Source organism: Hyperolius riggenbachi, chromosome 2 (genome assembly GCF_040937935.1).
Source record: "Hyperolius riggenbachi isolate aHypRig1 chromosome 2, aHypRig1.pri, whole genome shotgun sequence".
Taxonomy (NCBI): Eukaryota; Metazoa; Chordata; class Amphibia; order Anura; family Hyperoliidae; genus Hyperolius; species Hyperolius riggenbachi.
The window spans coordinates 301,345,735-301,373,449 of NC_090647.1; the positions used below are offsets into that span (position 1 = coordinate 301,345,735).

Below are 27,715 nucleotides of genomic sequence, written 5' to 3' on the forward strand. Positions count from 1 at the left end.
TGCCCTACTTCTGTGACTGAAGATACAGTTTAAAGGAAACCTGAACTGGAAAGACTGTGGGAGGTGCTTTTGAAGAGTAGCCTTTGAATTTGCTAGTTGGTTGGTTTTGTCCATCTCTGTGTTCTTGAGAGGACAAAGCCCAGGGTTATCCTCGTTAGTATAGTGGTCAGTATCCCCGCCTGTCACGCGGGAGACCGGGGTTCAATTCCCCGACGGGGAGGCAGCTTTTGCTTCTTAAACTTTGTTTATCTCCATGTGTCTAGCCTAGGAATAACGTTTGTTCAGCCCTTTCACTAACATTTTCCAGCCCCCTTGCTGGTGGTGGAGACTTGCAGTGCCATGGCCGGTTAGCTCAGTTGGTTAGAGCGTGGTGCTAATAACGCCAAGGTCGCGGGTTCGATCCCCGTACGGGCCACAGGTGTGCGCTTAGACTTTTCACTCTGCCTGTCTGGGCACTGTGAAAGCAGTCGTTGCTTCTGCACTGGAGATCACTGACCCTCTTTCCATCAGTTGACTCTGCTAAAGGCAGCGAGCCCTCTGTACACCCAGGACTGTTGTCATGGTTTCAAGGAGATGAAATCGCACTGCCCCCTCATTGGAAATGTCCTTTTACATGGCATGCAAAAACAGTTACCTACTTTGCATACAACTTTGCCAACTGCTTTTTCTTTCCCAGCAATACTGCTGCTCTCCTTTCAGCTGTATGGAAATACCGTTGCTTGTCTTTTGCACCTAACACAAAATTGAAACACAATCTATTTCACAGAATAACCTCTACCCAAAAGCAAAACCAAACAAACCCTAGAGGCCACATTCAGGACAGAATGTGGCCTCGGTGACCGTTAGGAAAGGTAGTGAGCAAAAAGATCATTTCAGGATTTATGGAAACAAATCACTACTAGTTGTAATTGGCTACTGGATTCCAGCCTGGCTACATGGAAAGCACTACTGCCCTACTTCTGTGACTGAAGATACAGTTTAAAGGAAACCTGAACTGGAAAGACTGTGGGAGGTGCTTTTGAAGAGTAGCCTTTGAATTTGCTAGTTGGTTGGTTTTGTCCATCTCTGTGTTCTTGAGAGGAAAAAGCCCAGGGTTATCCTCGTTAGTATAGTGGTCAGTATCCCCGCCTGTCACGCGGGAGACCGGGGTTCAATTCCCCGACGGGGAGGCAGCTTTTGCTTCTTAAACTTTGTTTATCTCCATGTGTCTAGCCTAGGAATAACGTTTGTTCAGCCCTTTCACTAACATTTTCCAGCCCCCTTGCTGGTGGTGGAGACTCACAGTGCCATGACCGGTTAGCTCAGTTGGTTAGAGCGTGGTGCTAATAACGCTAAGGTCGAGGGTTCGATCCCTGTACGGGCCACAGGTGTGCGCTTAGACTTTTCACTCTGCCTGTCTGGGCACTGTGAAAGCAGTCGTTGCTTCTGCACTGGAGATCACTGACCCTCTTTCCATCAGTTGACTCTGCTAAAGGCAGCGAGCCCTCTGTACACCCAGGACTGTTGTCATGGTTTCAAGGAGATGAAATCGCACTCCCCCCTCATTGGAAATGTCCTTTTACATGGCATGCAAAAACAGTTACCTACTTTGCATACAACTTTGCCAACTGCTTTTTCTTTCCCAGCAATACTGCTGCTCTCCTTTCAGCTGTATGGAAATACCGTTGCTTGTCTTTTGCACCTAACACAAAATTGAAACACAATCTATTTCACAGAATAACCTCTACCCAAAAGCAAAACCAAACAAACCCTAGAGGCCACATTCAGGACAGAATGTGGCCTCGGTGACCGTTAGGAAAGGTAGTGAGCAAAAAGATAATTTCAGGATTTATGGAAACAAATCACTACTAGTTGTAATTGGCTACTGGATTCCAGCCTGGCTACATGGAAAGCACTACTGCCCTACTTCTGTGACTGAAGATACAGTTTAAAGGAAACCTGAACTGGAAAGACTGTGGGAGGTGCTTTTGAAGAGTAGCCTTTGAATTTGCTAGTTGGTTGGTTTTGTCCATCTCTGTGTTCTTGAGAGGACAAAGCCCAGGGTTATCCTCGTTAGTATAGTGGTCAGTATCCCCGCCTGTCACGCGGGAGACCGGGGTTCAATTCCCCGACGGGGAGGCAGCTTTTGCTTCTTAAACTTTGTTTATCTCCATGTGTCTAGCCTAGGAATAAAGTTTGTTCAGCCCTTTCACTAACATTTTCCAGCCCCCTTGCTGGTGGTGGAGACTCGCAGTGCCATGGCCGGTTAGCTCAGTTGGTTAGAGCGTGGTGCTAATAACGCCAAGGTCGCGGGTTCGATCCCCGTACGGGCCACAGGTGTGCGCTTAGACTTTTCACTCTGCCTGTCTGGGCACTGTGAAAGCAGTCCTTGCTTCTGCACTGGAGATCACTGACCCTCTTTCCATCAGTTGACTCTGCTAAAGGCAGCGAGCCCTCTGTACACCCAGGACTGTTGTCATGGTTTCAAGGAGATGAAATCGCACTCCCCCCTCATTGGAAATGTCCTTTTACATGGCATGCAAAAACAGTTACCTACTTTGCATACAACTTTGCCAACTGCTTTTTCTTTCCCAGCAATACTGCTGCTCTCCTTTCAGCTGTATGGAAATACCGTTGCTTGTCTTTTGCACCTAACACAAAATTGAAACACAATCTATTTCACAGAATAACCTCTACCCAAAAGCAAAACCAAACAAACCCTAGAGGCCACATTCAGGACAGAATGTGGCCTCGGTGACCGTTAGGAAAGGTAGTGAGCAAAAAGATCATTTCAGGATTTATGGAAACAAATCACTACTAGTTGTAATTGGCTACTGGATTCCAGCCTGGCTACATGGAAAGCACTACTGCCCTACTTCTGTGACTGAAGATACAGTTTAAAGGAAACCTGAACTGGAAAGACTGTGGGAGGTGCTTTTGAAGAGTAGCCTTTGAATTTGCTAGTTGGTTGGTTTTGTCCATCTCTGTGTTCTTGAGAGGACAAAGCCCAGGGTTATCCTCGTTAGTATAGTGGTCAGTATCCCCGCCTGTCACGCGGGAGACCGGGGTTCAATTCCCCGACGGGGAGGCAGCTTTTGCTTCTTAAACTTTGTTTATCTCCATGTGTCTAGCCTAGGAATAACGTTTGTTCAGCCCTTTCACTAACATTTTCCAGCCCCCTTGCTGGTGGTGGAGACTCGCAGTGCCATGGCCGGTTAGCTCAGTTGGTTAGAGCGTGGTGCTAATAACGCCAAGGTCGCGGGTTCGATCCCCGTACGGGCCACAGGTGTGCGCTTAGACTTTTCACTCTGCCTGTCTGGGCACTGTGAAAGCAGTCGTTGCTTCTGCACTGGAGATCACTGACCCTCTTTCCATCAGTTGACTCTGCTAAAGGCAGCGAGCCCTCTGTACACCCAGGACTGTTGTCATGGTTTCAAGGAGATTAAATCGCACTCCCCCCTCATTGGAAATGTCCTTTTACATGGCATGCAAAAACAGTTACCTACTTTGCATACAACTTTGCCAACTGCTTTTTCTTTCCCAGCAATACTGCTGCTCTCCTTTCAGCTGTATGGAAATACCGTTGCTTGTCTTTTGCACCTAACACAAAATTGAAACACAATCTATTTCACAGAATAACCTCTACCCAAAAGCAAAACCAAACAAACCCTAGAGGCCACATTCAGGACAGAATGTGGCCTCGGTGACCGTTAGGAAAGGTAGTGAGCAAAAAGATCATTTCAGGATTTATGGAAACAAATCACTACTAGTTGTAATTGGCTACTGGATTCCAGCCTGGCTACATGGAAAGCACTACTGCCCTACTTCTGTGACTGAAGATACAGTTTAAAGGAAACCTGAACTGGAAAGACTGTGGGAGGTGCTTTTGAAGAGTAGCCTTTGAATTTGCTAGTTGGTTGGTTTTGTCCATCTCTGTGTTCTTGAGAGGACAAAGCCCAGGGTTATCCTCGTTAGTATAGTGGTCAGTATCCCCGCCTGTCACGCGGGAGACCGGGGTTCAATTCCCCGACGGGGAGGCAGCTTTTGCTTCTTAAACTTTGTTTATCTCCATGTGTCTAGCCTAGGAATAACGTTTGTTCAGCCCTTTCACTAACATTTTCCAGCCCCCTTGCTGGTGGTGGAGACTCGCAGTGCCATGGCCGGTTAGCTCAGTTGGTTAGAGCGTGGTGCTAATAACGCCAAGGTCGTGGGTTCGATCCCCGTACGGGCCACAGGTGTGCGCTTAGACTTTTCACTCTGCCTGTCTGGGCACTGTGAAAGCAGTCGTTGCTTCTGCACTGGAGATCACTGACCCTCTTTCCATCAGTTGACTCTGCTAAAGGCAGCGAGCCCTCTGTACACCCAGGACTGTTGTCATGGTTTCAAGGAGATGAAATCGCACTCCCCCCTCATTGGAAATGTCCTTTTACATGGCATGCAAAAACAGTTACCTACTTTGCATACAACTTTGCCAACTGCTTTTTCTTTCCCAGCAATACTGCTGCTCTCCTTTCAGCTGTATGGAAATACCGTTGCTTGTCTTTTGCACCTAACACAAAATTGAAACACAATCTATTTCACAGAATAACCTCTACCCAAAAGCAAAACCAAACAAACCCTAGAGGCCACATTCAGGACAGAATGTGGCCTCGGTGACCGTTAGGAAAGGTAGTGAGCAAAAAGATCATTTCAGGATTTATGGAAACAAATCACTACTAGTTGTAATTGGCTACTGGATTCCAGCCTGGCTACATGGAAAGCACTACTGCCCTACTTCTGTGACTGAAGATACAGTTTAAAGGAAACCTGAACTGGAAAGACTGTGGGAGGTGCTTTTGAAGAGTAGCCTTTGAATTTGCTAGTTGGTTGGTTTTGTCCATCTCTGTGTTCTTGAGAGGACAAAGCCCAGGGTTATCCTCGTTAGTATAGTGGTCAGTATCCCCGCCTGTCACGCGGGAGACCGGGGTTCAATTCCCCGACGGGGAGGCAGCTTTTGCTTCTTAAACTTTGTTTATCTCCATGTGTCTAGCCTAGGAATAACGTTTGTTCAGCCCTTTCACTAACATTTTCCAGCCCCCTTGCTGGTGGTGGAGACTCGCAGTGCCATGGCCGGTTAGCTCAGTTGGTTAGAGCGTGGTGCTAATAACGCCAAGGTCGCGGGTTCGATCCCCGTACGGGCCACAGGTGTGCGCTTAGACTTTTCACTCTGCCTGTCTGGGCACTGTGAAAGCAGTCGTTGCTTCTGCACTGGAGATCACTGACCCTCTTTCCATCAGTTGACTCTGCTAAAGGCAGCGAGCCCTCTGTACACCCAGGACTGTTGTCATGGTTTCAAGGAGATGAAATCGCACTCCCCCCTCATTGGAAATGTCCTTTTACATGGCATGCAAAAACAGTTACCTACTTTGCATACAACTTTGCCAACTGCTTTTTCTTTCCCAGCAATACTGCTGCTCTCCTTTCAGCTGTATGGAAATACCGTTGCTTGTCTTTTGCACCTAACACAAAATTGAAACACAATCTATTTCACAGAATAACCTCTACCCAAAAGCAAAACCAAACAAACCCTAGAGGCCACATTCAGGACAGAATGTGGCCTCGGTGACCGTTAGGAAAGGTAGTGAGCAAAAAGATCATTTCAGGATTTATGGAAACAAATCACTACTAGTTGTAATTGGCTACTGGATTCCAGCCTGGCTACATGGAAAGCACTACTGCCCTACTTCTGTGACTGAAGATACAGTTTAAAGGAAACCTGAACTGGAAAGACTGTGGGAGGTGCTTTTGAAGAGTAGCCTTTGAATTTGCTAGTTGGTTGGTTTTGTCCATCTCTGTGTTCTTGAGAGGACAAAGCCCAGGGTTATCCTCGTTAGTATAGTGGTCAGTATCCCCGCCTGTCACGCGGGAGACCGGGGTTCAATTCCCCGACGGGGAGGCAGCTTTTGCTTCTTAAACTTTGTTTATCTCCATGTGTCTAGCCTAGGAATAACGTTTGTTCAGCCCTTTCACTAACATTTTCCAGCCCCCTTGCTGGTGGTGGAGACTCACAATGCCATGGCCGGTTAGCTCAGTTGGTTAGAGCGTGGTGCTAATAACGCCAAGGTCGAGGGTTCGATCCCCGTACGGGCCACAGGTGTGCGCTTAGACTTTTCACTCTGCCTGTCTGGGCACTGTGAAAGCAGTCGTTGCTTCTGCACTGGAGATCACTGACCCTCTTTCCATCAGTTGACTCTGCTAAAGGCAGCAAGCCCTCTGTACACCCAGGACTGTTGTCATGGTTTCAAGGAGATGAAATCGCACTCCCCCCTCATTGGAAATGTCCGTTTACATGGCATGCAAAAACAGTTACCTACTTTGCATACAACTTTGCCAACTGCTTTTTCTTTCCCAGCAATACTGCTGCTCTCCTTTCAGCTGTATGGAAATACCGTTGCTTGTCTTTTGCACCTAACACAAAATTGAAACACAATCTATTTCACAGAATAACCTCTACCCAAAAGCAAAACCAAACAAACCCTAGAGGCCACATTCAGGACAGAATGTGGCCTCGGTGACCGTTAGGAAAGGTAGTGAGCAAAAAGATCATTTCAGGATTTATGGAAACAAATCACTACTAGTTGTAATTGGCTACTGGATTCCAGCCTGGCTACATGGAAAGCACTACTGCCCTACTTCTGTGACTGAAGATACAGTTTAAAGGAAACCTGAACTGGAAAGACTGTGGGAGGTGCTTTTGAAGAGTAGCCTTTGAATTTGCTAGTTGGTTGGTTTTGTCCATCTCTGTGTTCTTGAGAGGACAAAGCCCAGGGTTATCCTCGTTAGTATAGTGGTCAGTATCCCCGCCTGTCACGCGGGAGACCGGGGTTCAATTCCCCGACGGGGAGGCAGCTTTTGCTTCTTAAACTTTGTTTATCTCCATGTGTCTAGCCTAGGAATAACGTTTGTTCAGCCCTTTCACTAACATTTTCCAGCCCCCTTGCTGGTGGTGGAGACTCGCAGTGCCATGGCCGGTTAGCTCAGTTGGTTAGAGCGTGGTGCTAATAACACCAAGGTCGCGGGTTCGATCCCTGTACGGGCCACAGGTGTGCGCTTAGATTTTTCACTCTGCCTGTCTGGGCACTGTGAAAGCAGTCCTTGCTTCTGCACTGGAGATCACTGACCCTCTTTCCATCAGTTGACTCTGCTAAAGGCAGCGAGCCCTCTGTACACCCAGGACTGTTGTCATGGTTTCAAGGAGATGAAATCGCACTCCCCCCTCATTGGAAATGTCCTTTTACATGGCATGCAAAAACAGTTACCTACTTTGCATACAACTTTGCCAACTGCTTTTTCTTTCCCAGCAATACTGCTGCTCTCCTTTCAGCTGTATGGAAATACCGTTGCTTGTCTTTTGCACCTAACACAAAATTGAAACACAATCTATTTCACAGAATAACCTCTACCCAAAAGCAAAACCAAACAAACCCTAGAGGCCACATTCAGGACAGAATGTGGCCTCGGTGACCGTTAGGAAAGGTAGTGAGCAAAAAGATCATTTCAGGATTTATGGAAACAAATCACTACTAGTTGTAATTGGCTACTGGATTCCAGCCTGGCTACATGGAAAGCACTACTGCCCTACTTCTGTGACTGAAGATACAGTTTAAAGGAAACCTGAACTGGAAAGACTGTGGGAGGTGCTTTTGAAGAGTAGCCTTTGAATTTGCTAGTTTGTTGGTTTTGTCCATCTCTGTGTTCTTGAGAGGACAAAGCCCAGGGTTATCCTCGTTAGTATAGTGGTCAGTATCCCCGCCTGTCACGCGGGAGACCGGGGTTCAATTCCCCGACGGGGAGGCAGCTTTTGCTTCTTAAACTTTGTTTATCTCCATGTGTCTAGCCTAGGAATAACGTTTGTTCAGCCCTTTCACTAACATTTTCCAGCCCCCTTGCTGGTGGTGGAGACTCACAGTGCCATGGCCGGTTAGCTCAGTTGGTTAGAGCGTGGTGCTAATAACGCCAAGGTCGCGGGTTCGATCCCCGTACGGGCCACAGGTGTGCGCTTAGACTTTTCACTCTGCCTGTCTGGGCACTGTGAAAGCAGTCGTTGCTTCTGCACTGGAGATCACTGACCCTCTTTCCATCAGTTGACTCTGCTAAAGGCAGTGAGCCCTCTGTACACCCAGGACTGTTGTCATGGTTTCAAGGAGATGAAATCGCACTCCCCCCTCATTGGAAATGTCCTTTTACATGGCATGCAAAAACAGTTACCTACTTTGCATACAACTTTGCCAACTGCTTTTTCTTTCCCAGCAATACTGCTGCTCTCCTTTCAGCTGTATGGAAATACCGTTGCTTGTCTTTTGCACCTAACACAAAATTGAAACACAATCTATTTCACAGAATAACCTCTACCCAAAAGCAAAACCAAACAAACCCTAGAGGCCACATTCAGGACAGAATGTGGCCTCGGTGACCGTTAGGAAAGGTAGTGAGCAAAAAGATCATTTCAGGATTTATGGAAACAAATCACTACTAGTTGTAATTGGCTACTGGATTCCAGCCTGGCTACATGGAAAGCACTACTGCCCTACTTCTGTGACTGAAGATACAGTTTAAAGGAAACCTGAACTGGAAAGACTGTGGGAGGTGCTTTTGAAGAGTAGCCTTTGAATTTGCTAGTTGGTTGGTTTTGTCCATCTCTGTGTTCTTGATAGGACAAAGCCCAGGGTTATCCTCGTTAGTATAGTGGTCAGTATCCCCGCCTGTCACGCGGGAGACCGGGGTTCAATTCCCCGACGGGGAGGCAGCTTTTGCTTCTTAAACTTTGTTTATCTCCATGTGTCTAGCCTAGGAATAACGTTTGTTCAGCCCTTTCACTAACATTTTCCAGCCCCCTTGCTGGTGGTGGAGACTCACAGTGCCATGGCCGGTTAGCTCAGTTGGTTAGAGCGTGGTGCTAATAACGCCAAGGTCGCGGGTTCGATCCGCTTAGACTTTTCACTCTGCCTGTCTGGGCACTGTGAAAGCAGTCGTTGCTTCTGCACTGGAGATCAATGACCCTCTTTCCATCAGTTGACTCTGCTAAAGGCAGCGAGCCCTCTGTACACCCAGGACTGTTGTCATGGTTTCAAGGAGATGAAATCGCACTCCCCCCTCATTGGAAATGTCCTTTTACATGGCATGCAAAAACAGTTACCTACTTTGCATACAACTTTGCCAACTGCTTTTTCTTTCCCAGCAATACTGCTGCTCTCCTTTCAGCTGTATGGAAATACCGTTGCTTGTCTTTTGCACCTAACACAAAATTGAAACACAATCTATTTCACAGAATAACCTCTACCCAAAAGCAAAACCAAACAAACCCTAGAGGCCACATTCAGGACAGAATGTGGCCTCGGTGACCGTTAGGAAAGGTAGTGAGCAAAAAGATCATTTCAGGATTTATGGAAACAAATCACTACTAGTTGTAATTGGCTACTGGATTCCAGCCTGGCTACATGGAAAGCACTACTGCCCTACTTCTGTGACTGAAGATACAGTTTAAAGGAAACCTGAACTGGAAAGACTGTGGGAGGTGCTTTTGAAGAGTAGCCTTTGAATTTGCTAGTTGGTTGGTTTTGTCCATCTCTGTGTTCTTGAGAGGACAAAGCCCAGGGTTATCCTCGTTAGTATAGTGGTCAGTATCCCCGCCTGTCACGCGGGAGACCGGGGTTCAATTCCCCGACGGGGAGGCAGCTTTTGCTTCTTAAACTTTGTTTATCTCCATGTGTCTAGCCTAGGAATAACGTTTGTTCAGCCCTTTCACTAACATTTTCCAGCCCCCTTGCTGGTGGTGGAGACTCACAGTGCCATGGCCGGTTAGCTCAGTTGGTTAGAGCGTGGTGCTAATAACGCCAAGGTCGCGGGTTCGATCCCCGTACGGGCCACAGGTGTGCGCTTAAACTTTTCACTCTGCCTGTCTGGGCACTGTGAAAGCAGTCGTTGCTTCTGCACTGGAGATCACTGACCCTCTTTCCATCAGTTGACTCTGCTAAAGGCAGCGAGCCCTCTGTACACCCAGGACTGTTGTCATGGTTTCAAGGAGATGAAATCGCACTCCCCTCTCATTGGAAATGTCCTTTTACATGGCATGCAAAAACAGTTACCTACTTTGCATACAACTTTGCCAACTGCTTTTTCTTTCCCAGCAATACTGCTGCTCTCCTTTCAGCTGTATGGAAATACCGTTGCTTGTCTTTTGCACCTAACACAAAATTGAAACACAATCTATTTCACAGAATAACCTCTACCCAAAAGCAAAACCAAACAAACCCTAGAGGCCACATTCAGGACAGAATGTGGCCTCGGTGACCGTTAGGAAAGGTAGTGAGCAAAAAGATCATTTCAGGATTTATGGAAACAAATCACTACTAGTTGTAATTGGCTACTGGATTCCAGCCTGGCTACATGGAAAGCACTACTGCCCTACTTCTGTGACTGAAGATACAGTTTAAAGGAAACCTGAACTGGAAAGACTGTGGGAGGTGCTTTTGAAGAGTAGCCTTTGAATTTGCTAGTTGGTTGGTTTTGTCCATCTCTGTGTTCTTGAGAGGACAAAGCCCAGGGTTATCCTCGTTAGTATAGTGGTCAGTATCCCCGCCTGTCACGCGGGAGACCGGGGTTCAATTCCCCGACGGGGAGGCAGCTTTTGCTTCTTAAACTTTGTTTATCTCCATGTGTCTAGCCTAGGAATAACGTTTGTTCAGCCCTTTCACTAACATTTTCCAGCCCCCTTGCTGGTGGTGGAGACTCGCAGTGCCATGGCCGGTTAGCTCAGTTGGTTAGAGCGTGGTGCTAATAACACCAAGGTCGCGGGTTCGATCCCCGTACGGGCCACAGGTGTGCGCTTAGACTTTTCACTCTGCCTGTCTGGGCACTGTGAAAGCAGTCCTTGCTTCTGCACTGGAGATCACTGACCCTCTTTCCATCAGTTGACTCTGCTAAAGGCAGCGAGCCCTCTGTACACCCAGGACTGTTGTCATGGTTTCAAGGAGATGAAATCGCACTCCCCCCTCATTGGAAATGTCCTTTTACATGGCATGCAAAAACAGTTACCTACTTTGCATACAACTTTGCCAACTGCTTTTTCTTTCCCAGCAATACTGCTGCTCTCCTTTCAGCTGTATGGAAATACCGTTGCTTGTCTTTTGCACCTAACACAAAATTGAAACACAATCTATTTCACAGAATAACCTCTACCCAAAAGCAAAACCAAACAAACCCTAGAGGCCACATTCAGGACAGAATGTGGCCTCGGTGACCGTTAGGAAAGGTAGTGAGCAAAAAGATCATTTCAGGATTTATGGAAACAAATCACTACTAGTTGTAATTGGCTACTGGATTCCAGCCTGGCTACATGGAAAGCACTACTGCCCTACTTCTGTGACTGAAGATACAGTTTAAAGGAAACCTGAACTGGAAAGACTGTGGGAGGTGCTTTTGAAGAGTAGCCTTTGAATTTGCTAGTTTGTTGGTTTTGTCCATCTCTGTGTTCTTGAGAGGACAAAGCCCAGGGTTATCCTCGTTAGTATAGTGGTCAGTATCCCCGCCTGTCACGCGGGAGACCGGGGTTCAATTCCCCGACGGGGAGGCAGCTTTTGCTTCTTAAACTTTGTTTATCTCCATGTGTCTAGCCTAGGAATAACGTTTGTTCAGCCCTTTCACTAACATTTTCCAGCCCCCTTGCTGGTGGTGGAGACTCACAGTGCCATGGCCGGTTAGCTCAGTTGGTTAGAGCGTGGTGCTAATAACGCCAAGGTCGCGGGTTCGATCCCCGTACGGGCCACAGGTGTGCGCTTAGACTTTTCACTCTGCCTGTCTGGGCACTGTGAAAGCAGTCGTTGCTTCTGCACTGGAGATCACTGACCCTCTTTCCATCAGTTGACTCTGCTAAAGGCAGTGAGCCCTCTGTACACCCAGGACTGTTGTCATGGTTTCAAGGAGATGAAATCGCACTCCCCCCTCATTGGAAATGTCCTTTTACATGGCATGCAAAAACAGTTACCTACTTTGCATACAACTTTGCCAACTGCTTTTTCTTTCCCAGCAATACTGCTGCTCTCCTTTCAGCTGTATGGAAATACCGTTGCTTGTCTTTTGCACCTAACACAAAATTGAAACACAATCTATTTCACAGAATAACCTCTACCCAAAAGCAAAACCAAACAAACCCTAGAGGCCACATTCAGGACAGAATGTGGCCTCGGTGACCGTTAGGAAAGGTAGTGAGCAAAAAGATCATTTCAGGATTTATGGAAACAAATCACTACTAGTTGTAATTGGCTACTGGATTCCAGCCTGGCTACATGGAAAGCACTACTGCCCTACTTCTGTGACTGAAGATACAGTTTAAAGGAAACCTGAACTGGAAAGACTGTGGGAGGTGCTTTTGAAGAGTAGCCTTTGAATTTGCTAGTTGGTTGGTTTTGTCCATCTCTGTGTTCTTGAGAGGACAAAGCCCAGGGTTATCCTCGTTAGTATAGTGGTCAGTATCCCCGCCTGTCACGCGGGAGACCGGGGTTCAATTCCCCGACGGGGAGGCAGCTTTTGCTTCTTAAACTTTGTTTATCTCCATGTGTCTAGCCTAGGAATAACGTTTGTTCAGCCCTTTCACTAACATTTTCCAGCCCCCTTGCTGGTGGTGGAGACTCACAGTGCCATGGCCGGTTAGCTCAGTTGGTTAGAGCGTGGTGCTAATAACGCCAAGGTCGCGGGTTCGATCCCCGTACGGGCCACAGGTGTGCGCTTAGACTTTTCACTCTGCCTGTCTGGGCACTGTGAAAGCAGTCGTTGCTTCTGCACTGGAGATCACTGACCCTCTTTCCATCAGTTGACTCTGCTAAAGGCAGCGAGCCCTCTGTACACCCAGGACTGTTGTCATGGTTTCAAGGAGATGAAATCGCACTCCCCTCTCATTGGAAATGTCCTTTTACATGGCATGCAAAAACAGTTACCTACTTTGCATACAACTTTGCCAACTGCTTTTTCTTTCCCAGCAATACTGCTGCTCTCCTTTCAGCTGTATGGAAATACCGTTGCTTGTCTTTTGCACCTAACACAAAATTGAAACACAATCTATTTCACAGAATAACCTCTACCCAAAAGCAAAACCAAACAAACCCTAGAGGCCACATTCAGGACAGAATGTGGCCTCGGTGACCGTTAGGAAAGGTAGTGAGCAAAAAGATCATTTCAGGATTTATGGAAACAAATCACTACTAGTTGTAATTGGCTACTGGATTCCAGCCTGGCTACATGGAAAGCACTACTGCCCTACTTCTGTGACTGAAGATACAGTTTAAAGGAAACCTGAACTGGAAAGACTGTGGGAGGTGCTTTTAAAGAGTAGCCTTTGAATTTGCTAGTTGGTTGGTTTTGTCCATCTCTGTGTTCTTGAGAGGACAAAGCCCAGGGTTATCCTCGTTAGTATAGTGGTCAGTATCCCCGCCTGTCACGCGGGAGACCGGGGTTCAATTCCCCGACGGGGAGGCAGCTTTTGCTTCTTAAACTTTGTTTATCTCCATGTGTCTAGCCTAGGAATAACGTTTGTTCAGCCCTTTCACTAACATTTTCCAGCCCCCTTGCTGGTGGTGGAGACTCACAGTGCCATGGCCGGTTAGCTCAGTTGGTTAGAGCGTGGTGCTAATAACGCCAAGGTCGCGGGTTCGATCCCCGTACGGGCCACAGGTGTGCGCTTAGACTTTTCACTCTGCCTGTCTGGGCACTGTGAAAGCAGTCGTTGCTTCTGCACTGGAGATCACTGACCCTCTTTCCATCAGTTGACTCTGCTAAAGGCAGCGAGCCCTCTGTACACCCAGGACTGTTGTCATGGTTTCAAGGAGATGAAATCGCACTCCCCCCTCATTGGAAATGTCCTTTTACATGGCATGCAAAAACAGTTACCTACTTTGCATACAACTTTGCCAACTGATTTTTCTTTCCCAGCAATACTGCTGCTCTCCTTTCAGCTGTATGGAAATACCGTTGCTTGTCTTTTGCACCTAACACAAAATTGAAACACAATCTATTTCACAGAATAACCTCTACCCAAAAGCAAAACCAAACAAACCCTAGAGGCCACATTCAGGACAGAATGTGGCCTCGGTGACCGTTAGGAAAGGTAGTGAGCAAAAAGATCATTTCAGGATTTATGGAAACAAATCACTACTAGTTGTAATTGGCTACTGGATTCCAGCCTGGCTACATGGAAAGCACTACTGCCCTACTTCTGTGACTGAAGATACAGTTTAACTACTTCCCGACCGCCGTATAGACAAATGGCGGCCGGGAAGCAGACGCCGCAAGGACCGCCGTATTGACAAAATGCGGCGGTCCTTGTTTGGGCATGGGCGGAGCGATCGCGTCATCCGTGACGCGATCCTCCGCCTCCGCCTGTCGCCGCTCACTCGCCGCAACATCCCGCCGGCCATACGGAAGCGCCGGCGGGATGTTAACCCGACGATCGCCGCATACAAAGTGTATAATACACTTTGTAATGTTTACAAAGTGTATTATACAGGCTGCCTCCTGCCCTGGTGGTCCCAGTGTCCGAGGGACCACCAGGGCAGGCTGCAGCCACCCTAGTCTGCACCAAGCACACTGATTTTCTCCCCCCCCCGCCCCAGATCGCCCACAGCACCCATCAGACCCCCCCCCTGCCCACCCCCCAGACCCCTGTTTGCACCCAATCACCCCCCTAATCACCCATCAATCACTCCCTGTCACTATCTGTCAATGCTATTTTTTTTAATACCCCCCCCCCTGCCCCCTGCTCCCTCCTGATCACCCCCCAACCCCCCAGATTCTCCCCAGACCCCCCCCAGACCCCCCCCCCCCAATGTACTGTATGCATCTATCCCCCCTGATCACCTGTCAATCACCTGTCAATCACCCGTCAATCACCCGTCAATCACCCGTCAATCACCCATCAATCACCCCCTGTCACTGCCACCCATCAATCAGCCCCTAACCTGCCCCTTGCGGGCAATCTGATCACCCCCCCACACCAATAGATCGCCCGCAGATCCGACATCAGATCACCTCCCAAATCCATTGTTTACATCTATTCTCTCCTCTAAACACCCACTAATTACCCATCAATCACCCCCTATCACCACCTGTCACTTTTACCTATCAGATCAGACCCTAATCTGCCCCTTGCGGGCACCCAATCACCCGCCCACACGCTCAGATTGCCCTCAGACCCCCCCTTATCAATTCACCAGTGCATTCATTACATCTGTTCTTCCCTGTAATAACCCACTGATCACCTGTCAATCACCTGCCAATCACCTATCACCCATCAATCACCCCCTGTCACCCCCTGTCACTGCCACCCATCAATCAGCCCCTAACCTGCCCCTTGCGGGCAATCTGATCACCCACCCACACCATTAGATCGCCCGCAAACCCGCCGTCAGATTACCTCCCAAATGTATTGTTTACATCTGTTATCTTCTCTAAACACCCACTAATTACCCATCAATCACCCCCTATCACTGTTACCTATCAGATCAGACCCTAATCTGCCCCTTGCGGGCACCCAATCACCCGCCTACACGCTCAGATTACCCTCAGACCCCCCCTTATCAATTCGCCAGGGCATTATTTACATCTATCCTTCCCTGTAATAACCCACTGATCACCTGTCAATCACCTGCCAATCACCTATCACCCATCAATCACCCCCTGTCACCCCCTGTCACTGCCACCCAACAATCAGCCCCTAACCTGCCCCTTGCGGGCAATCTGATTACCCACCCACACCAATCGATCGCCCGCAGATGCGACATCAGATCACCACCCAAGCGCAGCGTTTACTCTCCTCTAAACACCCACTAATTACCCATCAATCACCCATAAATCACCCCCTATCACCACCTGTCACTGTTACCCATCAGATCAGACCCTAATCTGCCCCTTGCGGGCACCCAATCACCCGCCTACTCGCTCAGATTACCCTCAGACCCCCCCTTATCAATTCGCCAGTGCAATATTTACATCTGTTCTCCCCTGTAATAACCCACTGATTACCTGTCAATCACCTATCAATCACCCATCAATCACCCCCTGTCACTGCCACCCATCAATCACCCCCTGTCACTGCCACCCATCAATCACCCCCTGTCACTGCCACCCATCAATCACCCCCTGTCACTGCCACCCATAAATCAGCCCCTAACCTGCCCCTTGCGGGCAATCTGATCACCCACCCACACCAATAGATCGCTCGCAGATCCGACGTCCGATCACCTCCCAAGTGCAGTGTTTACATCTGTTCTCTACCCTAAACACCCACTAATTACCCATCAATCACCCCCTGTCACTGCTACCTATCAGATTAGACCCCTATCTGCCCCTAGGGCACTCAATCACCCGCCCACACCCTCAGAATGCCCTCAGACCCCAGCCCTGATCACCTCGCCAGTGCATTGCTTGCATCTATTCCCCCCTCTAATCACACCTTGAGACACCCATCAATCACCTCCTGTCACCCCCTAGCACACCTACCCATCAGATCAGGCCCTAATTTGCCCCGTGTGGGCTCCTGATCACTCGGCCAAACCCTCAGATCCCCCTCAGACCCCCTTCCGATCACCTCCCCAGTGCATTGATTGCATCTATTTTCCCCTCTAACCACCCCCTGAGACACCCATCAATCACCTCCTGTCACCCCCCTAGCACTCCTATCCATCAGATCAGGCCCAATACAACCTGTCATCTAAAAGGCCACCCTGCTTATGACCGGTTCCACAAAATTCGCCCCCTCATAGACCACCTGTCATCAAAATTTGCAGATGCTTATACCCCTGAACAGTCATTTTGAGACATTTGGTTTCCAGACTACTCACGGTTTTGGGCCCGTAAAATGCCAGGGCGGTATAGGAACCCCACAAGTGACCCCATTTTAGAAAAAAAGACACCCCAAGGTATTCTGTTAGGTGTATGACGAGTTCATAGAAGATTTTATTTTTTGTCAAAAGTTAGCGGAAATTGATTTTTATTGTTTTTTTTCCACAAAGTGTCACTTTCCGCTAACTTTTGACAAAAAATAAAATCTTCTATGAACTCACCATACTCCTAACAGAATACCTTGGGGTGTCTTCTTTCTAAAATGGGGTCACTTGTGGGGTTCCTATACTGCCCTGGCATTTTAGGGGCCCTAAACCGCGAGGAGTAGTCTAGAAAACAAATGCCTCAAAATGACCTGTGAATAGGACGTTGGGCCCCTTAGCGCACCTAGGCTGCAAAAAAGTGTCACACATGTGGTACCGCCGTACTCAGGAAAAGTAGTATAATGTGTTTTGGGGTGTATTTTTACACATACCCATGCTGGGTGGGAGAAATTTCTATGTAAATGGACAATTGTGTGTAAAAAAATCAAACAATTGTCATTTACAGAGATATTTCTCCCACTTAGCATGGGTATGTGTAAAAATACACCCCAAAACGCATTATACTACTTCTCCTGAGTACGGCGGTACCACATGTGTGGCACTTTTTTACACCCTAAGTACGCTAAGGGGCCCAAAGTCCAATGAGTACCTTTAGGATTTCACAGGTCATTTTGCGACATTTGGTTTCAAGACTACTCCTCACGGTTTAGGGCCCCTAAAATGCCAGGGCAGTATAGGAACCCCACAAATGACCCCATTCTAGAAAGAAGACACCCCAAGGTATTCCGTACGGAGTATGGTGAGTTCATAGAAGATTTTATTTTTTGTCACAAGTTAGCGGAAAAAGACACTTTGTGAAAAAAAACTATTAAAATCAATTTCCGCTAACTTGTGACAAAAAAATAAAAACTTCTATGAACTCACCATACTCCTAACGGAATACCTTGGGGTGTCTTCTTTCTAAAATGGGGTCATTAGTGGGGTTCCTATACTGCCCTGGCATTTTAGGGGCCCTAAACCGCGAGGAGTAGTCTTGAAACAAAAATGACCTGTGAAATCCTAAAGGTACTCATTGGACTTTGGGCCCCTTAGTGCAGTTAGGGTGCAAAAAAGTGCCACACATGTGGTATCGCCGTACTCGGGAGAAGTAGTATAATGTGTTTTGGGGTGTATTTTTACACATACCCATGCTGGGTGGGAGAAATACCTCTGTAAATGACAATCTTTTGATTTTTTTACACACAATTGTCCATTTACAGAGGTATTTCTCCCACCCAGCATGGGTATGTGTAAAAATACACCCCAAAACACATTGTACTACTTCTCCCGAGTATGGCGATACCACATGTGTGGCACTTTTTTGCACCCTAACTGCGCTAAAGGGCCCAAAGTCCAATGAGTACCTTTAGGATTTTACAGGTCATTTTGAGAAATTTCGTTTCAAGACTACTCCTCACGGTTTAGGGCCCCTAAAATGCCAGAGCAGTATAGGAACCCCACAAATGACCCCATTTTAGAAAGAAGACACCCCAAGGTATTCCGTTAGTAGTATGGCGAGTTCATAGAAGATTTTATTTTTTGTCACAAGTTAGCGGAAATTGATTTTAATTGTGTTTTTTCACAAAGTGTCATTTTCCGCTAACTTTTGACAAAAAATAAAATCTTCTATGAACTCACCATACTCCTAACGGAATACCTTGGGGTGTCTTCTTTCTAAAATAGGGTCATTTGTGGGGTTCCTATACTGCCCTGGCATTTTAGGGGCCCTAAACCGTGAGGAGTAGTCTTGAAACGAAATTTCTCAAAATGACCTGTGAAATCCTAAAGGTACTCATTGGACTTTGGACCCTTTAGCGCAGTTAGGGTGCAAAAAAGTGCCACACATGTGGTATCGCCGTACTCAGGAGAAGTAGTATAATGTGTTTTGTGGTGTATTTTTACACATACCCATGCTGAGTGGGAGAAAGATCTCTGTAAATGGACAATTGTGTGTAAAAAAAATTAACAAATTGTCATTTACAGAGATATTTCTCCCACCCAGCATGGGTATGTGTAAAAATACACCCCAAAACACATTATACTACTTCTCCTGAGTACGGCAATACCACATGTGTGGCACTTTTTTGCAGCCTAACTGCGCTAAGGGGTCCAAAGTCCAATGAGCACCTTTAGGCTTTACAGGGGTGCTTACAATTTAGCACCCCCCAAAATGTCAGGACAGTAAACACACCCCACAAATGACCCATTTTGGAAAGTAGACCCTTCAAGGTATTCAGAGAGGGGCATTGTGAGTCCGTGGCAGATTTCATTTTTTTTTGTCGCAAGTTAGAAGAAATGGAAACTTTTTTTTTTTTTTTTTTTTCTCACAAAGTGTCATTTTCCGCTTACTTGTGACAAAAAATAATATCTTCTATGAACTCACTATGCCTCTCAGTGAATACTTTGGGATGTCTTCTTTCCAAAATGGGGTCATTTGGGGGGTATTTATACTATCCTGGAATTCTAGCCCCTCATGAAACATGACAGGGGGTCAGAAAAGTCAGAGATGCTTGAAAATGGGAAAATTCACTTTTTGCACCATAGTTTGTAAACGCTATAACTTTTACCCAAACCAATAAATATACACTGAATGGGTTTTTTTTTATCAAAAACATGTTTGTCCACATTTTTCGCGCTGCATGTATACAGAAATTTTACTTTATTTGAAAAATGTCAGCACAGAAAGTTAAAAAAATCATTTTTTTGCCAAAATTCATGTCTTTTTTGATGAATATAATAAAAAGTAAAAATCGCAGGAGCAATCAAATAGCATCAAAAGAAAGATTTATTAGTGACAAGAAAAGGAGCCAAAATTCATTTACGTGGTAGGTTGTATGAGCGAGCAATAAACCGTGAAAGCTGCAGTGGTCTGAATGGAAAAAAAGTGGCCGGTCCTTAAGGGGTAGAAAGCCCTAGGTCCTCAAGTGGTTAAAGGAAACCTGAACTGGAAAGACTGTGGGAGGTGCTTTTGAAGAGTAGCCTTTGAATTTGCTAGTTGGTTGGTTTTGTCCATCTCTGTGTTCTTGAGAGGACAAAGCCCAGGGTTATCCTCGTTAGTATAGTGGTCAGTATCCCCGCCTGTCACGCGGGAGACTGGGGTTCAATTCCCCGACGGGGAGGCAGCTTTTGCTTCTTAAACTTTGTTTATCTCCATGTGTCTAGCCTAGGAATAACGTTTGTTCAGCCCTTTCACTAACATTTTCCAGCCCCCTTGCTGGTGGTGGAGACTCACAGTGCCATGGCCGGTTAGCTCAGTTGGTTAGAGCGTGGTGCTAATAACGCCAAGGTCGCGGGTTCGATCCCCGTACGGGCCACAGGTGTGCGCTTAGACTTTTCACTCTGCCTGTCTGGGCACTGTGAAAGCAGTCGTTGCTTCTGCACTGGAGATCACTGACCCTCTTTCCATCAGTTGACTCTGCTAAAGGCAGCGAGCCCTCTGTACACCCAGGACTGTTGTCATGGTTTCAAGGAGATGAAATCGCACTCCCCCCTCATTGGAAATGTCCTTTTACATGGCATGCAAAAACAGTTACCTACTTTGCATACAACTTTGCCAACTGCTTTTTCTTTCCCAGCAATACTGCTGCTCTCCTTTCAGCTGTATGGAAATACCGTTGCTTGTCTTTTGCACCTAACACAAAATTGAAACACAATCTATTTCACAGAATAACCTCTACCCAAAAGCAAAACCAAACAAACCCTAGAGGCCACATTCAGGACAGAATGTGGCCTCGGTGACCGTTAGGAAAGGTAGTGAGCAAAAAGATCATTTCAGGATTTATGGAAACAAATCACTACTAGTTGTAATTGGCTACTGGATTCCAGCCTGGCTACATGGAAAGCACTACTGCCCTACTTCTGTGACTGAAGATACAGTTTAAAGGAAACCTGAACTGGAAAGACTGTGGGAGGTGCTTTTGAAGAGTAGCCTTTGAATTTGCTAGTTGGTTGGTTTTGTCCATCTCTGTGTTCTTGAGAGGACAAAGCCCAGGGTTATCCTCGTTAGTATAGTGGTCAGTATCCCCGCCTGTCACGCGGGAGACCGGGGTTCAATTCCCCGACGGGGAGGCAGCTTTTGCTTCTTAAACTTTGTTTATCTCCATGTGTCTAGCCTAGGAATAACGTTTGTTCAGCCCTTTCACTAACATTTTCCAGCCCCCTTGCTGGTGGTGGAGACTCACAGTGCCATGGCCGGTTAGCTCAGTTGGTTAGAGCGTGGTGCTAATAACGCCAAGGTCGCGGGTTCGATCCCCGTACGGGCCACAGGTGTGCGCTTAGACTTTTCACTCTGCCTGTCTGGGCACTGTGAAAGCAGTCGTTGCTTCTGCACTGGAGATCACTGACCCTCTTTCCATCAGTTGACTCTGCTAAAGGCAGCGAGCCCTCTGTACACCCAGGACTGTTGTCATGGTTTCAAGGAGATGAAATCGCACTCCCCCCTCATTGGAAATGTCCTTTTACATGGCATGCAAAAACAGTTACCTACTTTGCATACAACTTTGCCAACTGCTTTTTCTTTCCCAGCAATACTGCTGCTCTCCTTTCAGCTGTATGGAAATACCGTTGCTTGTCTTTTGCACCTAACACAAAATTGAAACACAATCTATTTCACAGAATAACCTCTACCCAAAAGCAAAACCAAACAAACCCTAGAGGCCACATTCAGGACAGAATGTGGCCTCGGTGACCGTTAGGAAAGGTAGTGAGCAAAAAGATCATTTCAGGATTTATGGAAACAAATCACTACTAGTTGTAATTGGCTACTGGATTCCAGCCTGGCTACATGGAAAGCACTACTGCCCTACTTCTTTGACTGAAGATACAGTTTAAAGGAAACCTGAACTGGAAAGACTGTGGGAGGTGCTTTTGAAGAGTAGCCTTTGAATTTGCTAGTTGGTTGGTTTTGTCCATCTCTGTGTTCTTGAGAGGACAAAGCCCAGGGTTATCCTCGTTAGTATAGTGGTCAGTATCCCCGCCTGTCACGCGGGAGACCGGGGTTCAATTCCCCGACGGGGAGGCAGCTTTTGCTTCTTAAACTTTGTTTATCTCCATGTGTCTAGCCTAGGAATAACGTTTGTTCAGCCCTTTCACTAACATTTTCCAGCCCCCTTGCTGGTGGTGGAGACTCACAGTGCCATGGCCGGTTAGCTCAGTTGGTTAGAGCGTGGTGCTAATAACGCCAAGGTCGCGGGTTCGATCCCCGTACGGGCCACAGGTGTGCGCTTAGACTTTTCACTCTGCCTGTCTGGGCACTGTGAAAGCAGTCGTTGCTTCTGCACTGGAGATCACTGACCCTCTTTCCATCAGTTGACTCTGCTAAAAGCAGCGAGCCCTCTGTACACCCAGGACTGTTGTCATGGTTTCAAGGAGATGAAATCGCACTCCCCCCTCATTGGAAATGTCCTTTTACATGGCATGCAAAAACAGTTACCTACTTTGCATACAACTTTGCCAACTGCTTTTTCTTTCCCAGCAATACTGCTGCTCTCCTTTCAGCTGTATGGAAATACCGTTGCTTGTCTTTTGCACCTAACACAAAATTGAAACACAATCTATTTCACAGAATAACCTCTACCCAAAAGCAAAACCAAACAAACCCTAGAGGCCACATTCAGGACAGAATGTGGCCTCGGTGACCGTTAGGAAAGGTAGTGAGCAAAAAGATCATTTCAGGATTTATGGAAACAAATCACTACTAGTTGTAATTGGCTACTGGATTCCAGCCTGGCTACATGGAAAGCACTACTGCCCTACTTCTGTGACTGAAGATACAGTTTAAAGGAAACCTGAACTGGAAAGACTGTGGGAGGTGCTTTTGAAGAGTAGCCTTTGAATTTGCTAGTTGGTTGGTTTTGTCCATCTCTGTGTTCTTGAGAGGACAAAGCCCAGGGTTATCCTCGTTAGTATAGTGGTCAGTATCCCCGCCTGTCATGCGGGAGACCGGGGTTCAATTCCCCGACGGGGAGGCAGCTTTTGCTTCTTAAACTTTGTTTATCTCCATGTGTCTAGCCTAGGAATAACGTTTGTTCAGCCCTTTCACTAACATTTTCCAGCCCCCTTGCTGGTGGTGGAGACTCACAGTGCCATGGCCGGTTAGCTCAGTTGGTTAGAGCGTGGTGCTAATAACGCCAAGGTCGCGGGTTCGATCCGCTTAGACTTTTCACTCTGCCTGTCTGGGCACTGTGAAAGCAGTCGTTGCTTCTGCACTGGAGATCACTGACCCTCTTTCCATCAGTTGACTCTGCTAAAGGCAGCGAGCCCTCTGTACACCCAGGACTGTTGTCATGGTTTCAAGGAGATGAAATCGCACTGCCCCCTCATTGGAAATGTCCTTTTACATGGCATGCAAAAACAGTTACCTACTTTGCATACAACTTTGCCAACTGCTTTTTCTTTCCCAGCAATACTGCTGCTCTCCTTTCAGCTGTATGGAAATACCGTTGCTTGTCTTTTGCACCTAACACAAAATTGAAACACAATCTATTTCACAGAATAACCTCTACCCAAAAGCAAAACCAAACAAACCCTAGAGGCCACATTCAGGACAGAATGTGGCCTCGGTGACCGTTAGGAAAGGTAGTGAGCAAAAAGATCATTTCAGGATTTATGGAAACAAATCACTACTAGTTGTAATTGGCTACTGGATTCCAGCCTGGCTACATGGAAAGCACTACTGCCCTACTTCTGTGACTGAAGATACAGTTTAAAGGAAACCTGAACTGGAAAGACTGTGGGAGGTGCTTTTGAAGAGTAGCCTTTGAATTTGCTAGTTGGTTGGTTTTGTCCATCTCTGTGTTCTTGAGAGGACAAAGCCCAGGGTTATCCTCTTTAGTATAGTGGTCAGTATCCCCGCCTGTCACGCGGGAGACTGGGGTTCAATTCCCCGACGGGGAGGCAGCTTTTGCTTCTTAAACTTTGTTTATCTCCATGTGTCTAGCCTAGCAATAACGTTTGTTCAGCCCTTTCACTAACATTTTCCAGCCCCCTTGCTGGTGGTGGAGACTCACAGTGCCATGGCCGGTTAGCTCAGTTGGTTAGAGCGTGGTGCTAATAACGCCAAGGTCGCGGGTTCGATCCCCGTACGGGCCGCAGGTGTGCGCTTCGACTTTTCACTCTGCCTGTCTGGGCACTGTGAAAGCAGTTGTTGCTTCTGCACTGGAGATCACTGACCCTCTTTCCATCAGTTGACTCTGCTAAAGGCAGCGAGCCCTCTGTACACCCAGGACTGTTGTCATGGTTTCAAGGAGATGAAATCGCACTCCCCCCTCATTGGAAATGTCCTTTTACATGGCATGCAAAAACAGTTACCTACTTTGCATACAACTTTGCCAACTGCTTTTTCTTTCCCAGCAATACTGCTGCTCTCCTTTCAGCTGTATGGAAATACCGTTGCTTGTCTTTTGCACCTAACACAAAATTGAAACACAATCTATTTCACAGAATAACCTCTACCCAAAAGCAAAACCAAACAAACCCTAGAGGCCACATTCAGGACAGAATGTGGCCTCGGTGACCGTTAGGAAAGGTAGTGAGCAAAAAGATCATTTCAGGATTTATGGAAACAAATCACTACTAGTTGTAATTGGCTACTGGATTCCAGCCTGGCTACATGGAAAGCACTACTGCCCTACTTCTGTGACTGAAGATACAGTTTAAAGGAAACCTGAACTGGAAAGACTGTGGGAGGTGCTTTTGAAGAGTAGCCTTTGAATTTGCTAGTTGGTTGGTTTTGTCCATCTCTGTGTTCTTGAGAGGACAAAGCCCAGGGTTATCCTCGTTAGTATAGTGGTCAGTATCCCCGCCTGTCACGCGGGAGACCGGGGTTCAATTCCCCGACGGGGAGGCAGCTTTTGCTTCTTAAACTTTGTTTATCTCCATGTGTCTAGCCTAGGAATAACGTTTGTTCAGCCCTTTCACTAACATTTTCCAGCCCCCTTGCTGGTGGTGGAGACTCACAGTGCCATGGCCGGTTAGCTCAGTTGGTTAGAGCGTGGTGCTAATAACGCCAAGGTCGCGGGTTCGATCCCCGTACGGGCCACAGGTGTGCGCTTCGACTTTTCACTCTGCCTGTCTGGGCACTGTGAAAGCAGTCGTTGCTTCTGCACTGGAGATCACTGACCCTCTTTCCATCAGTTGACTCTGCTAAAGGCAGCGAGCCCTCTGTACACCCAGGACTGTTGTCATGGTTTCAAGGAGATGAAATCGCACTCCCCCCCTCATTGGAAATGTCCTTTTACATGGCATGCAAAAACAGTTACCTACTTTGCATACAACTTTGCCAACTGCTTTTTCTTTCCCAGCAATACTGCTGCTCTCCTTTCAGCTGTATGGAAATACCGTTGCTTGTCTTTTGCACCTAACACAAAATTGAAACACAATCTATTTCACAGAATAACCTCTACCCAAAAGCAAAACCAAACAAACCCTAGAGGCCACATTCAGGACAGAATGTGGCCTCGGTGACCGTTAGGAAAGGTAGTGAGCAAAAAGATCATTTCAGGATTTATGGAAACAAATCACTACTAGTTGTAATTGGCTACTGGATTCCAGCCTGGCTACATGGAAAGCACTACTGCCCTACTTCTGTGACTGAAGATACAGTTTAAAGGAAACCTGAACTGGAAAGACTGTGGGAGGTGCTTTTGAAGAGTAGCCTTTGAATTTGCTAGTTGGTTGGTTTTGTCCATCTCTGTGTTCTTGAGAGGGCAAAGCCCAGGGTTATCCTCGTTAGTATAGTGGTCAGTATCCCCGCCTGTCACGCGGGAGACCGGGGTTCAATTCCCCGACGGGGAGGCAGCTTTTGCTTCTTAAACTTTGTTTATCTCCATGTGTCTAGCCTAGGAATAACGTTTGTTCAGCCCTTTCACTAACATTTTCCAGCCCCCTTGCTGGTGGTGGAGACTCACAGTGCCATGGCCGGTTAGCTCAGTTGGTTAGAGCGTGGTGCTAATAACGCCAAGGTCGCGGGTTCGATCCCCGTACGGGCCACAGGTGTGCGCTTAGACTTTTCACTCTGCCTGTCTGGGCACTGTGAAAGCAGTCGTTGCTTCTGCACTGGAGATCACTGACCCTCTTTCCATCAGTTGACTCTGCTAAAGGCAGCGAGCCCTCTGTACACCCAGGACTGTTGTCATGGTTTCAAGGAGATGAAATCGCACTCCCCCCTCATTGGAAATGTCCTTTTACATGGCATGCAAAAACAGTTACCTACTTTGCATACAACTTTGCCAACTGCTTTTTCTTTCCCAGCAATACTGCTGCTCTCCTTTCAGCTGTATGGAAATACCGTTGCCTGTCTTTTGCACCTAACACAAAATTGAAACACAATCTATTTCACAGAATAACCTCTACCCAAAAGCAAAACCAAACAAACCCTAGAGGCCACATTCAGGACAGAATGTGGCCTCGGTGACCGTTAGGAAAGGTAGTGAGCAAAAAGATCATTTCAGGATTTATGGAAACAAATCACTACTAGTTGTAATTGGCTACTGGATTCCAGCCTGGCTACATGGAAAGCACTACTGCCCTACTTCTGTGACTGAAGATACAGTTTAAAGGAAACCTGAACTGGAAAGACTGTGGGAGGTGCTTTTGAAGAGTAGCCTTTGAATTTGCTAGTTGGTTGGTTTTGTCCATCTCTGTGTTCTTGAGAGGACAAAGCCCAGGGTTATCCTCGTTAGTATAGTGGTCAGTATCCCCGCCTGTCACGCGGGAGACCGGGGTTCAATTCCCCGACGGGGAGGCAGCTTTTGCTTCTTAAACTTTGTTTATCTCCATGTGTCTAGCCTAGGAATAACGTTTGTTCAGCCCTTTCACTAACATTTTCCAGCCCCCTTGCTGGTGGTGGAGACTCACAGTGCCATGGCCGGTTAGCTCAGTTGGTTAGAGCGTGGTGCTAATAATGCCAAGATCGCGGGTTCGATCCCCGTACGGGCCACAGGTGTGCGCTTAGACTTTTCACTCTGCCTGTCTGGGCACTGTGAAAGCAGTCGTTGCTTCTGCACTGGAGATCACTGACCCTCTTTCCATCAGTTGACTCTGCTAAAGGCAGCGAGCCCTCTGTACACCCAGGACTGTTGTCATGGTTTCAAGGAGATGAAATCGCACTCCCCCCTCATTGGAAATGTCCTTTTACATGGCATGCAAAAACAGTTACCTACTTTGCATACAACTTTGCCAACTGCTTTTTCTTTCCCAGCAATACTGCTGCTCTCCTTTCAGCTGTATGGAAATACCATTGCTTGTCTTTTGCACCTAACACAAAATTGAAACACAATCTATTTCACAGAATAACCTCTACCCAAAAGCAAAACCAAACAAACCCTAGAGGCCACATTCAGGACAGAATGTGGCCTCGGTGACCGTTAGGAAAGGTAGTGAGCAAAAAGATCATTTCAGGATTTATGGAAACAAATCACTACTAGTTGTAATTGGCTACTGGATTCCAGCCTGGCTACATGGAAAGCACTACTGCCCTACTTCTGTGACTGAAGATACAGTTTAAAGGAAACCTGAACTGGAAAGACTGTGGGAGGTGCTTTTGAAGAGTAGCCTTTGAATTTGCTAGTTGGTTGGTTTTGTCCATCTCTGTGTTCTTGAGAGGACAAAGCCCAGGGTTATCCTCGTTAGTATAGTGGTCAGTATCCCCGCCTGTCACGCGGGAGACTGGGGTTCAATTCCCCGACGGGGAGGCAGCTTTTGCTTCTTAAACTTTGTTTATCTCCATGTGTCTAGCCTAGGAATAACGTTTGTTCAGCCCTTTCACTAACATTTTCCAGCCCCCT

At 47.0% G+C, this 27,715-nt stretch overlaps 44 non-coding genes across 44 annotated transcripts; all 44 read left to right on the forward strand.

The window, feature by feature from the left end:
- The first annotated feature begins 148 nt into the window (after positions 1-148).
- TRNAD-GUC (transfer RNA aspartic acid (anticodon GUC)) lies at positions 149-220 on the forward strand. Its single transcript has one exon. It is a non-coding gene; the product is annotated as a tRNA-Asp (tRNA).
- A 121-nt stretch (positions 221-341) lies between these two features.
- Positions 342-415, forward strand: TRNAI-AAU (transfer RNA isoleucine (anticodon AAU)). The gene has a single exon. It is a non-coding gene; the product is annotated as a tRNA-Ile (tRNA).
- A 682-nt stretch (positions 416-1,097) lies between these two features.
- Positions 1,098-1,169, forward strand: TRNAD-GUC (transfer RNA aspartic acid (anticodon GUC)). Its single transcript has one exon. It is a non-coding gene; the product is annotated as a tRNA-Asp (tRNA).
- A 121-nt stretch (positions 1,170-1,290) lies between these two features.
- On the forward strand, positions 1,291-1,364 carry TRNAI-AAU (transfer RNA isoleucine (anticodon AAU)). Its single transcript has one exon. It is a non-coding gene; the product is annotated as a tRNA-Ile (tRNA).
- A 682-nt stretch (positions 1,365-2,046) lies between these two features.
- Positions 2,047-2,118, forward strand: TRNAD-GUC (transfer RNA aspartic acid (anticodon GUC)). The gene has a single exon. It is a non-coding gene; the product is annotated as a tRNA-Asp (tRNA).
- Positions 2,119-2,239: 121 nt separating this feature from the next.
- On the forward strand, positions 2,240-2,313 carry TRNAI-AAU (transfer RNA isoleucine (anticodon AAU)). The gene has a single exon. It is a non-coding gene; the product is annotated as a tRNA-Ile (tRNA).
- Positions 2,314-2,995: 682 nt separating this feature from the next.
- Positions 2,996-3,067, forward strand: TRNAD-GUC (transfer RNA aspartic acid (anticodon GUC)). The gene has a single exon. It is a non-coding gene; the product is annotated as a tRNA-Asp (tRNA).
- Positions 3,068-3,188: 121 nt separating this feature from the next.
- Positions 3,189-3,262, forward strand: TRNAI-AAU (transfer RNA isoleucine (anticodon AAU)). Its single transcript has one exon. It is a non-coding gene; the product is annotated as a tRNA-Ile (tRNA).
- A 682-nt stretch (positions 3,263-3,944) lies between these two features.
- On the forward strand, positions 3,945-4,016 carry TRNAD-GUC (transfer RNA aspartic acid (anticodon GUC)). Its single transcript has one exon. It is a non-coding gene; the product is annotated as a tRNA-Asp (tRNA).
- A 121-nt stretch (positions 4,017-4,137) lies between these two features.
- On the forward strand, positions 4,138-4,211 carry TRNAI-AAU (transfer RNA isoleucine (anticodon AAU)). The gene has a single exon. It is a non-coding gene; the product is annotated as a tRNA-Ile (tRNA).
- A 682-nt stretch (positions 4,212-4,893) lies between these two features.
- Positions 4,894-4,965, forward strand: TRNAD-GUC (transfer RNA aspartic acid (anticodon GUC)). The gene has a single exon. It is a non-coding gene; the product is annotated as a tRNA-Asp (tRNA).
- A 121-nt stretch (positions 4,966-5,086) lies between these two features.
- On the forward strand, positions 5,087-5,160 carry TRNAI-AAU (transfer RNA isoleucine (anticodon AAU)). Its single transcript has one exon. It is a non-coding gene; the product is annotated as a tRNA-Ile (tRNA).
- A 682-nt stretch (positions 5,161-5,842) lies between these two features.
- TRNAD-GUC (transfer RNA aspartic acid (anticodon GUC)) lies at positions 5,843-5,914 on the forward strand. The gene has a single exon. It is a non-coding gene; the product is annotated as a tRNA-Asp (tRNA).
- Positions 5,915-6,035: 121 nt separating this feature from the next.
- Positions 6,036-6,109, forward strand: TRNAI-AAU (transfer RNA isoleucine (anticodon AAU)). Its single transcript has one exon. It is a non-coding gene; the product is annotated as a tRNA-Ile (tRNA).
- A 682-nt stretch (positions 6,110-6,791) lies between these two features.
- TRNAD-GUC (transfer RNA aspartic acid (anticodon GUC)) lies at positions 6,792-6,863 on the forward strand. The gene has a single exon. It is a non-coding gene; the product is annotated as a tRNA-Asp (tRNA).
- Positions 6,864-6,984: 121 nt separating this feature from the next.
- On the forward strand, positions 6,985-7,058 carry TRNAI-AAU (transfer RNA isoleucine (anticodon AAU)). The gene has a single exon. It is a non-coding gene; the product is annotated as a tRNA-Ile (tRNA).
- A 682-nt stretch (positions 7,059-7,740) lies between these two features.
- On the forward strand, positions 7,741-7,812 carry TRNAD-GUC (transfer RNA aspartic acid (anticodon GUC)). The gene has a single exon. It is a non-coding gene; the product is annotated as a tRNA-Asp (tRNA).
- Positions 7,813-7,933: 121 nt separating this feature from the next.
- Positions 7,934-8,007, forward strand: TRNAI-AAU (transfer RNA isoleucine (anticodon AAU)). Its single transcript has one exon. It is a non-coding gene; the product is annotated as a tRNA-Ile (tRNA).
- Positions 8,008-8,689: 682 nt separating this feature from the next.
- Positions 8,690-8,761, forward strand: TRNAD-GUC (transfer RNA aspartic acid (anticodon GUC)). The gene has a single exon. It is a non-coding gene; the product is annotated as a tRNA-Asp (tRNA).
- Positions 8,762-9,617: 856 nt separating this feature from the next.
- TRNAD-GUC (transfer RNA aspartic acid (anticodon GUC)) lies at positions 9,618-9,689 on the forward strand. Its single transcript has one exon. It is a non-coding gene; the product is annotated as a tRNA-Asp (tRNA).
- Positions 9,690-9,810: 121 nt separating this feature from the next.
- On the forward strand, positions 9,811-9,884 carry TRNAI-AAU (transfer RNA isoleucine (anticodon AAU)). The gene has a single exon. It is a non-coding gene; the product is annotated as a tRNA-Ile (tRNA).
- Positions 9,885-10,566: 682 nt separating this feature from the next.
- TRNAD-GUC (transfer RNA aspartic acid (anticodon GUC)) lies at positions 10,567-10,638 on the forward strand. The gene has a single exon. It is a non-coding gene; the product is annotated as a tRNA-Asp (tRNA).
- A 121-nt stretch (positions 10,639-10,759) lies between these two features.
- Positions 10,760-10,833, forward strand: TRNAI-AAU (transfer RNA isoleucine (anticodon AAU)). Its single transcript has one exon. It is a non-coding gene; the product is annotated as a tRNA-Ile (tRNA).
- A 682-nt stretch (positions 10,834-11,515) lies between these two features.
- TRNAD-GUC (transfer RNA aspartic acid (anticodon GUC)) lies at positions 11,516-11,587 on the forward strand. Its single transcript has one exon. It is a non-coding gene; the product is annotated as a tRNA-Asp (tRNA).
- A 121-nt stretch (positions 11,588-11,708) lies between these two features.
- Positions 11,709-11,782, forward strand: TRNAI-AAU (transfer RNA isoleucine (anticodon AAU)). The gene has a single exon. It is a non-coding gene; the product is annotated as a tRNA-Ile (tRNA).
- Positions 11,783-12,464: 682 nt separating this feature from the next.
- On the forward strand, positions 12,465-12,536 carry TRNAD-GUC (transfer RNA aspartic acid (anticodon GUC)). Its single transcript has one exon. It is a non-coding gene; the product is annotated as a tRNA-Asp (tRNA).
- A 121-nt stretch (positions 12,537-12,657) lies between these two features.
- TRNAI-AAU (transfer RNA isoleucine (anticodon AAU)) lies at positions 12,658-12,731 on the forward strand. The gene has a single exon. It is a non-coding gene; the product is annotated as a tRNA-Ile (tRNA).
- Positions 12,732-13,413: 682 nt separating this feature from the next.
- TRNAD-GUC (transfer RNA aspartic acid (anticodon GUC)) lies at positions 13,414-13,485 on the forward strand. The gene has a single exon. It is a non-coding gene; the product is annotated as a tRNA-Asp (tRNA).
- A 121-nt stretch (positions 13,486-13,606) lies between these two features.
- On the forward strand, positions 13,607-13,680 carry TRNAI-AAU (transfer RNA isoleucine (anticodon AAU)). The gene has a single exon. It is a non-coding gene; the product is annotated as a tRNA-Ile (tRNA).
- A 6,298-nt stretch (positions 13,681-19,978) lies between these two features.
- TRNAD-GUC (transfer RNA aspartic acid (anticodon GUC)) lies at positions 19,979-20,050 on the forward strand. Its single transcript has one exon. It is a non-coding gene; the product is annotated as a tRNA-Asp (tRNA).
- A 121-nt stretch (positions 20,051-20,171) lies between these two features.
- On the forward strand, positions 20,172-20,245 carry TRNAI-AAU (transfer RNA isoleucine (anticodon AAU)). The gene has a single exon. It is a non-coding gene; the product is annotated as a tRNA-Ile (tRNA).
- A 682-nt stretch (positions 20,246-20,927) lies between these two features.
- Positions 20,928-20,999, forward strand: TRNAD-GUC (transfer RNA aspartic acid (anticodon GUC)). Its single transcript has one exon. It is a non-coding gene; the product is annotated as a tRNA-Asp (tRNA).
- A 121-nt stretch (positions 21,000-21,120) lies between these two features.
- Positions 21,121-21,194, forward strand: TRNAI-AAU (transfer RNA isoleucine (anticodon AAU)). Its single transcript has one exon. It is a non-coding gene; the product is annotated as a tRNA-Ile (tRNA).
- A 682-nt stretch (positions 21,195-21,876) lies between these two features.
- On the forward strand, positions 21,877-21,948 carry TRNAD-GUC (transfer RNA aspartic acid (anticodon GUC)). The gene has a single exon. It is a non-coding gene; the product is annotated as a tRNA-Asp (tRNA).
- A 121-nt stretch (positions 21,949-22,069) lies between these two features.
- On the forward strand, positions 22,070-22,143 carry TRNAI-AAU (transfer RNA isoleucine (anticodon AAU)). Its single transcript has one exon. It is a non-coding gene; the product is annotated as a tRNA-Ile (tRNA).
- Positions 22,144-22,825: 682 nt separating this feature from the next.
- On the forward strand, positions 22,826-22,897 carry TRNAD-GUC (transfer RNA aspartic acid (anticodon GUC)). The gene has a single exon. It is a non-coding gene; the product is annotated as a tRNA-Asp (tRNA).
- Positions 22,898-23,946: 1,049 nt separating this feature from the next.
- On the forward strand, positions 23,947-24,020 carry TRNAI-AAU (transfer RNA isoleucine (anticodon AAU)). The gene has a single exon. It is a non-coding gene; the product is annotated as a tRNA-Ile (tRNA).
- Positions 24,021-24,702: 682 nt separating this feature from the next.
- On the forward strand, positions 24,703-24,774 carry TRNAD-GUC (transfer RNA aspartic acid (anticodon GUC)). Its single transcript has one exon. It is a non-coding gene; the product is annotated as a tRNA-Asp (tRNA).
- A 121-nt stretch (positions 24,775-24,895) lies between these two features.
- Positions 24,896-24,969, forward strand: TRNAI-AAU (transfer RNA isoleucine (anticodon AAU)). Its single transcript has one exon. It is a non-coding gene; the product is annotated as a tRNA-Ile (tRNA).
- A 683-nt stretch (positions 24,970-25,652) lies between these two features.
- On the forward strand, positions 25,653-25,724 carry TRNAD-GUC (transfer RNA aspartic acid (anticodon GUC)). Its single transcript has one exon. It is a non-coding gene; the product is annotated as a tRNA-Asp (tRNA).
- Positions 25,725-25,845: 121 nt separating this feature from the next.
- Positions 25,846-25,919, forward strand: TRNAI-AAU (transfer RNA isoleucine (anticodon AAU)). Its single transcript has one exon. It is a non-coding gene; the product is annotated as a tRNA-Ile (tRNA).
- A 682-nt stretch (positions 25,920-26,601) lies between these two features.
- Positions 26,602-26,673, forward strand: TRNAD-GUC (transfer RNA aspartic acid (anticodon GUC)). The gene has a single exon. It is a non-coding gene; the product is annotated as a tRNA-Asp (tRNA).
- A 121-nt stretch (positions 26,674-26,794) lies between these two features.
- Positions 26,795-26,868, forward strand: TRNAI-AAU (transfer RNA isoleucine (anticodon AAU)). Its single transcript has one exon. It is a non-coding gene; the product is annotated as a tRNA-Ile (tRNA).
- A 682-nt stretch (positions 26,869-27,550) lies between these two features.
- On the forward strand, positions 27,551-27,622 carry TRNAD-GUC (transfer RNA aspartic acid (anticodon GUC)). Its single transcript has one exon. It is a non-coding gene; the product is annotated as a tRNA-Asp (tRNA).
- Positions 27,623-27,715: the final 93 nt, after the last annotated feature.